The sequence below is a fragment of the Triticum dicoccoides genome, chromosome 4B, assembly GCF_002162155.2.
Source record: "Triticum dicoccoides isolate Atlit2015 ecotype Zavitan chromosome 4B, WEW_v2.0, whole genome shotgun sequence".
Lineage (NCBI taxonomy): Eukaryota > Viridiplantae > Streptophyta > Magnoliopsida > Poales > Poaceae > Triticum > Triticum dicoccoides.
The window spans coordinates 69,269,543-69,276,332 of NC_041387.1; the positions used below are offsets into that span (position 1 = coordinate 69,269,543).

Below are 6,790 nucleotides of genomic sequence, written 5' to 3' on the forward strand. Positions count from 1 at the left end.
CCTGTAGCAATGAATGGTAACTCTTCCCTCGCACTTTCGTTTACTCCACAATTTCCGTCCAGTTCTCGCCGACGCGTGGGGTCTCTCGTTGGTAGGCACTGCGTGTCATTTGCTGTGGCTGGAACGCATTCTCGTGCGGCTCGTCGGTGCTCACGACAGGCAAAAGATCTCGTGCCACCGTCGAGATTTTCATCGCCCACCGAGGGTAATTTTGGGATTTCGCATAGCCTCTTGCCTCGTGGCTTCTGTCGATTCGTGGCTTCGTCCCCAATCGGTGAGGAGGGCGACGATTGGGTGAGAACCCTAGCATCCACTCCCCATCGTTGTTCCTCTCTTGCGGCCTGCCTCACTACTGCTACTCTCACCGCCGAGCTCGCCCGCCGCCGCCGCCGCCGCATCATCTTCTCCTCCTTGGGAACCCTAGAGCGTCTACTCTCCTGGCTGTTCGTATCTTGGCTCGCCACAAAAAATGGGCAAGGGTGGGTAGGACGAGGCCATGGCTAGGGTTTCGGGCTGGGCATCGCCTTCGTCGCCGGCGCGGACCCGGTGGACTCCGGCGGCTCCTCTCCGTCTCCTTTTCCGTCCCCACGCGCGGCTCCGCTTCCCGCTGGCCATGGGGTGCAGCCTTACAGGGGCGCATCGGGCTGGGTATCCTCTGTTTCTGGTGAGTTCATCCCCCTCCTCCTCCTCTCTGATCTGATCTGCTCTAGCTCTTACCCTCTCCTCTTCTTCCTTCTCTATCAGAGTGCATGGGGCGGTTTGAGATGGCTGCTACTCCCTACAAATTGCTCCCTACACTGCTTGATGTTACTATTCCTCCATCCATAGTGAGAGATGTGTTGTTGCTGCTGCTGTAGGTTGACATTGTGTGCTCTTGGTGCTGTAGATTTGATTATCTATAGCTTTTTAGGCTGTTGCTGCTACCTCTGTTGTATGCTTTGTATGTTGCTGTTGTTATTGATTATTTGTTTCTAATAGTCTAATTGGAGCACACACCGATGGCTCTGTTTTCAATTTGCAGATTTGTCCCCATCAAGTAAAACACTCTACATCAGTGTAATTGCAGCAAGATTAGACAATAGTTTGCTCCTTATCAATGCTTCACATATTGCTTGTGTTTAGGGCACTGCATTGTTAGGTTCTTGGGAGTATGGGATTGTCTATTTCTCTCTTATGTACTATCTATTCTCGGTGTTGAACAATGTTTTGGTATATGTTCATCTACTAATTACCAAATTGTTTCCTTTCTCAGTGTTCTCCAGTGATGGAAGGGGTTCTAATGTTTTTCCAGTCAGGATGAAAATAAACTTCCAAAAATATGAACCAGGTGACAATGATTTTCTTGCAGTAAATCTCCCTTATTTGCTACGGTACTTTCGATGGTTCAGCTACGAACTAATTAGATAATATCTATTGTTGATTTCTTATTCTATAAAAGTGCCTTGAGATGCTCTTGAAATAACCACAATCCCATTGTTTGTCATATCATAATATAACAAACTGTCATATATGAAGTTTTTCATGATACAAACATATATTTGTTTGTTTGTAGGGCTCAGATTTTAAATTTCCAGTGGGTTGCTGACTATTTCAGTTTTTTCAACAATTTGGATGCTCTTGACTGATATTGCTATTAAGCTATGAAGCAAAGATAATTGTTGGTCTCTACAGGATGAGCCACCAACATGAATAAATCCTTGCATGTTCTTTTTACCCTTGAATCAGTTTGCATTTCCCCCTTATTGTTGGTACATTGCTCTGCAACATTTTATTCCTATTATACCATGGCTACTTTAGTTGTAAGAGATGCATGCTTACAAAGTTTAATTATATATGTTCCGTAAATAGGTTGCTTTCTAAAACACGTGCTGCATATACAAGGTTGATCTCCAGGTCTAGCCATGAGTCACTTTGTTGATAGGTGTATGCTTTTACGTATTTTTAAAATGAAAATAGTCATGGCGAAGTGTCTAATCTTAGGTATTTACATACGGTTGAACCATCGATATGAGAACTTTTTTGTATTGCTTTCTTTTAGCTCTGTCCATGGTGCTCTCATGGATGTATTTATACCTTTGCACAGCGGTGACACCTCTCCACGTATACATGTCCAAAAATATATTTTATGGAAAATTGGAGATTCGGTTGAATCTGACCAAGTAATCACTTTTCTCGCAGACTCTGCCTCTATCCCAGTAATTCTTTAACAAGTATTCTTCTTCTTTTCTCAACCTCTTGCATGCAATTTCAGGTCACTCCATCTATCCGTGGAATATACATGTTTGTAGCATATTTTGTGATATTTTGAACTTTTGTTTTTCCAAGATTATTATTGTACATTTGTCTGTTTAACTTCCTGGATGGCCTAATTATGAGCTTGCGGATGCTCAAGAAATCTCAAAGATCTGTTTGGTGGTCTACAAACGTGTTTCTGTTTTTACAGTGATAGACAAACTTTTAATCGTGCCGGCCAAGTATAGTTCTAGGATCAATGCTTATAGTTTGTTGTCAACTACTTCCACTGATGGATGATATATTTATATAGATTGTGAGCATTTTGGCAGGCCCATCGCTCAGTAAATATACCATAGACTGGACTGGTGGATTGAGTATAGTTGATCAATACATATTCTGTTAGACATATGTATGTTTTTTAAATCGGCCATGTGACTGCTTGCTACCGGCTTGAATTGACCCACTCCTACATATGAAATTGTAATTTGTTGACACACACTTAAATAAGCAACCACAATCTGTCCTAAAGGTGACAACCCTATCTGTTTAGTGGAGTAACGGTTGATGATATCTCTGTTTTGCTGAAAAGTCGCATGTAAAAATAATGTTCAATAACCAATACCCGACCCCTGTCGATTTATTTCCAGTGGCCATTTCCTAAAATTCCAGGAGGGAGAGGGCGCTCTTCCATCCACGCTGCTACGAAAGTGGAATTAGGCTATCGAAACTTGCTTTATGGAGTAGTATCATCACGAAACCTTGCCTTTTCCTATTCTATTCGATTGCTTACCCTGTTTCTGTGACAAAGGCCTGTAATAGATATGATTAGGCACATATTGAGTGTCCAATATCATAAATATTGAGCATACAATTTCAATTTCAACTTAAACATACAATCTGCTCTTTCTTCTTAATATATAGAGGAGGGTAATCATATATTGTCTGTTTGATATTTGCATGTAGTTATTATTTCATAAAGGCCTAGCTATGTTTGACCTTCTGTTATATCTGGACATCTTGGTTCTAAATTTCATTCCAGAGATATGCTAATATTTCATTTAGATTGGTTGTCTTAGGAAATGATAAAATGCATTCTCTGTTTGTTCTATCTTTCCCTGTTTTTGCCATCTTCAGTATTTGTTGTTTGTTCATAAGTGTAACTTTTTGTCGTCGTTAGAGAGAGAGAGAGTGATGTGATGAGAGATGATGAGAGAGAGAGAGCGATGTGATGAGAGATGATCATGTTTACATTTTACAGCAAAAAATGTTTCTTTGTTGATCGGTTTTGCTCGAGGTAAAAAATTCTACCTCCCTTTTTTGTTTCCAATTAAGTCATCTTTGCAAATTTATGTTGTGCATGTACACACGTTTTTTTTAAAACTGCATGAGAAAAGTTACCAGTAGATAAGTTACAGATCTGCCATGAATCCTATTGTCCTTGCAGACCTACATCAGCAAACTTTCGATTACGTATATTCTTATTGTTTGTTCAGTTGGCATACTGCATTGGTTAGGTTATAGTCCATGTGTGTAAGTCTTGATAGCATGAGCTTCTGTTGAGGGCACTTTGATCAGGTGGCACTGCACACCTCAAATCACGGCAAGTTTGTTCTTCACCTATACAGTACTGTCACAGTCACCCGGCCAGAACTTGAAAATTGAACCAGAGAGTAGTACTTTCTTAGGGAGCTAGGTCAATGTTGTATAAAAGGAGATTTATGAGATTTCAGTCTTGAAAAATTTAAAGGTTTATCTATATCTGCTGCAAGGCTTGGATTGCCATATAAGGCCGAATTCAGCATGTAAGAAAGCAGAATAATTCATTGATAGTGTCACGGTTTGATCCAGCTCGATGGCAAGCTCCTCTGCCCTCCCAGAGCCCGGTGATGATTTGTGCGGTCAGTCCTCCCCGCACGATGGTGGGCGAAGGAGGTGCACGTCTCCGACGAGTTTGTCGTGCCTCCCTCTGGTTCCGTGATGGCCGACGGCGAGGTGCCCACCGGTGAGCTTTTTTCCTTGGTTGCCTTGTTGTTACTGTTATTCGGTTTGTGATGCTCTGCTGCTCATCTAGGTTGATGGTGGAGCTGCGATCCAAAGTTGGAGCATACCCTTTCATTGGTGCTGTCATTCTCTCCTCCACGACCGTTGTTGTCACGAGCCCAAGTCGCTTGGTTGGATATCAACGGCGTTGGTGGACCTAATAGGTGTGTCTCTTTCTCTGAAAAGAAAAGCACAACGAGTTATCTATATTTTGTCTGTATGTAGTTCTATACTTTTTCTACTAATTTCCAAGTCCCGATGGCCATAAATAAGACTGTGTTTTTGGGTGATACACCTATAGTAATCAAGGACCAGTACTAACTAAAGATGAATAAAAATACTGTACAGAACAAAATAGGAAAGAGGTGGTCATGAAGATGTCATGATAGATCAGAATCATGATCAGTTATTTAGTTGTTCCTCAAATAGCATCGCATGTAAATGAATCTTAATATATTGAAGTTCTGTTTTTACCAGAGTAGGGTATGCCCTGTTCAAATAATAATGAAAAATGTTGTTATCTCTTAAAGTAATAATAGCCTCGCTTAGTTCTTTTTGTTCTGCTTGAAATTTCAGCAACAAAGAGATTATGTTATATCGTTTTGGTGGGCGGGTGAGCTAATTTGGCAATTTTCCTCTTTGGTTTATGCAGAAATTGGATGCTTCAAAGGATTTGAAGGGAGTTTATTGTAGGTGAGTGTGACAATCTGCAGCCTCACATGCATCATTAGCTTCCCTTATCCTGCAACAGGTATTTTTCATGTTTTGTATCTTGCTAGGTTCAATTATTTCTTGGCTTAGAGCAGCGACGCAAGTAGAGAGAGAGAGAGAGAGAGAGAGAGGCCGTTTCCTAGACTGCAGCTCCTCCCATCATCTTGGCTTGCAGGTCGCCATTGTGACAGAGCCGGACGGGATCTCGGGCCAGCCTGACACCTAGCTTCCGGTCCAGTGTGTTGCCAAATTAGCCCCCTAGCTATAAAGGTTTCAATACTTCAGCTCATGCATGTCATCATTTTGTTAATGTGTCAAAGTAAAGAGAAAATTGATGCATTGAATTATTAATGAAGTGGTTTGGATGCGAACTGAAATCTTTCACTTTGAAGGCTGGAGATTTTTATGAACTGTGAGTATTCATAGAGATATTCAGTTTATATGAAGCAAAAGAAAGGCACATAGTATCTTTACATTGACAATGTGATTTTTAACCCATTGTGATACTGAAAACCTGATAAAGAATATATTTTATGACTGAATGTTTGATGTGGGCTGGAAGAATTTCAGTTTTGTTTTGTACATGAATCTTCTATGTAGTCATGGTACTGAATGTCCTGACATATACCAGTATGTTCTGTTTATCTCCTACAACTAGTGAAATGGTCTGTATGTAAAGTATTTATGTTTAGTTATATTATGTTGCCGGCGATGCGTGGTTCTGGAACATGAAGATTAACATTGTAGCTTTTGGTATCTTGAATTCTTATGCTTTGTTATTAACTTGATGTGAACCAGTTTTTTCTATTTGGTATTGCCATTGGCTTGCTTTCAGTGTCGTATAACTAAACTCTTTTGGTTGAACTGGACGTGGATTAATTGTCCTGCCTTGCTTTTGGAACAAAGTAAATGTATCTTCTTTGTCATGAGCTTGCAGATCAATTATTCTATAGATACTAATACATTCATTAGTTCCGAACAAGTACTATAATTTCCGATGTACCAAATGATTAACACTACAGTGAAATCTTACACGCTGGACCAATTCGATGTTTCTTCTTTCTCTTAAACTAGAAAAAATCATTGTCCTGTTAAATACGTATGCTAAACCAGGTTTCCTACTAACGCATCATATCATTTGATCATTACCTTCTTGACCACATCGTTGGGACATGCACAGGTTCATGTAAAGTGGTGCCTATGAAGATCATCAACAAGGCAGTTGAGTGGAGTCACTTGTTAGTATGAAGTGGCGCCTATGATGCAGAGGCAGGGGCAAACCCCCTTTTTGAAAAGAAAAAAAATGATGTTGATCGACAAGGCAGTTGAGTGAAGCCACTTATTAGTATGCTTAGTAGTTGTGGCTTTGTGGTTGTCTCTCCTTTGCTATGTTCATGCTCTTATTACCCCCTCTCTTATATTCACACTTGTGGTATTCGGGTGGCTATCTTTTGTGGTCTTATGAACACACTGAAACCAATTCTACCTTATAATCTTAAGCTGATACTGAGCCCATGTCTTGCTTATATAATAGTTGAATGTTTCTTCTTCACTTTATTGTTATTATGTATGAATGCATATGCTAAATTTGGGTCACTATTGACTTAGCATTACATGTTTGATCAAAACGTTGGGACCGGCACCCTCGCGCCAAGGCGCGATCCCGATCTAGTACTTCAGAATTCCAGGTAGTTCCAACTACAGAACTGCTTGTAGTACTTTTTCTCAGAAATATGCCCGATAGACAACCATGTGGCGAAGATATTTTCTTATGTATTCATTATTTATTTGTAGTGTCTTTGAA

General features: G+C 40.4%; 1 long non-coding RNA gene across 14 annotated transcripts; it reads left to right on the forward strand.

Moving 5' to 3' along the window:
• Positions 1 to 251: 251 nt before the first annotated feature.
• LOC119295065 lies at positions 252 to 6,538 on the forward strand. 14 transcript variants are annotated; one of them, XR_005143709.1, is made up of 7 exons: positions 252 to 664; positions 745 to 857; positions 1,253 to 1,327; positions 2,084 to 4,237; positions 4,307 to 4,439; positions 4,928 to 4,968; positions 6,167 to 6,538. It is a non-coding gene; the product is annotated as an uncharacterized LOC119295065 (long non-coding RNA). The 14 variants fall into 14 exon arrangements; XR_005143706.1 differs by having other exon boundaries at positions 253 to 664; positions 745 to 1,327; positions 2,084 to 2,159; positions 4,084 to 4,237; XR_005143700.1 differs by having other exon boundaries at positions 745 to 2,159; positions 4,084 to 4,237.
• The last annotated feature ends 252 nt before the right edge of the window (positions 6,539 to 6,790 follow it).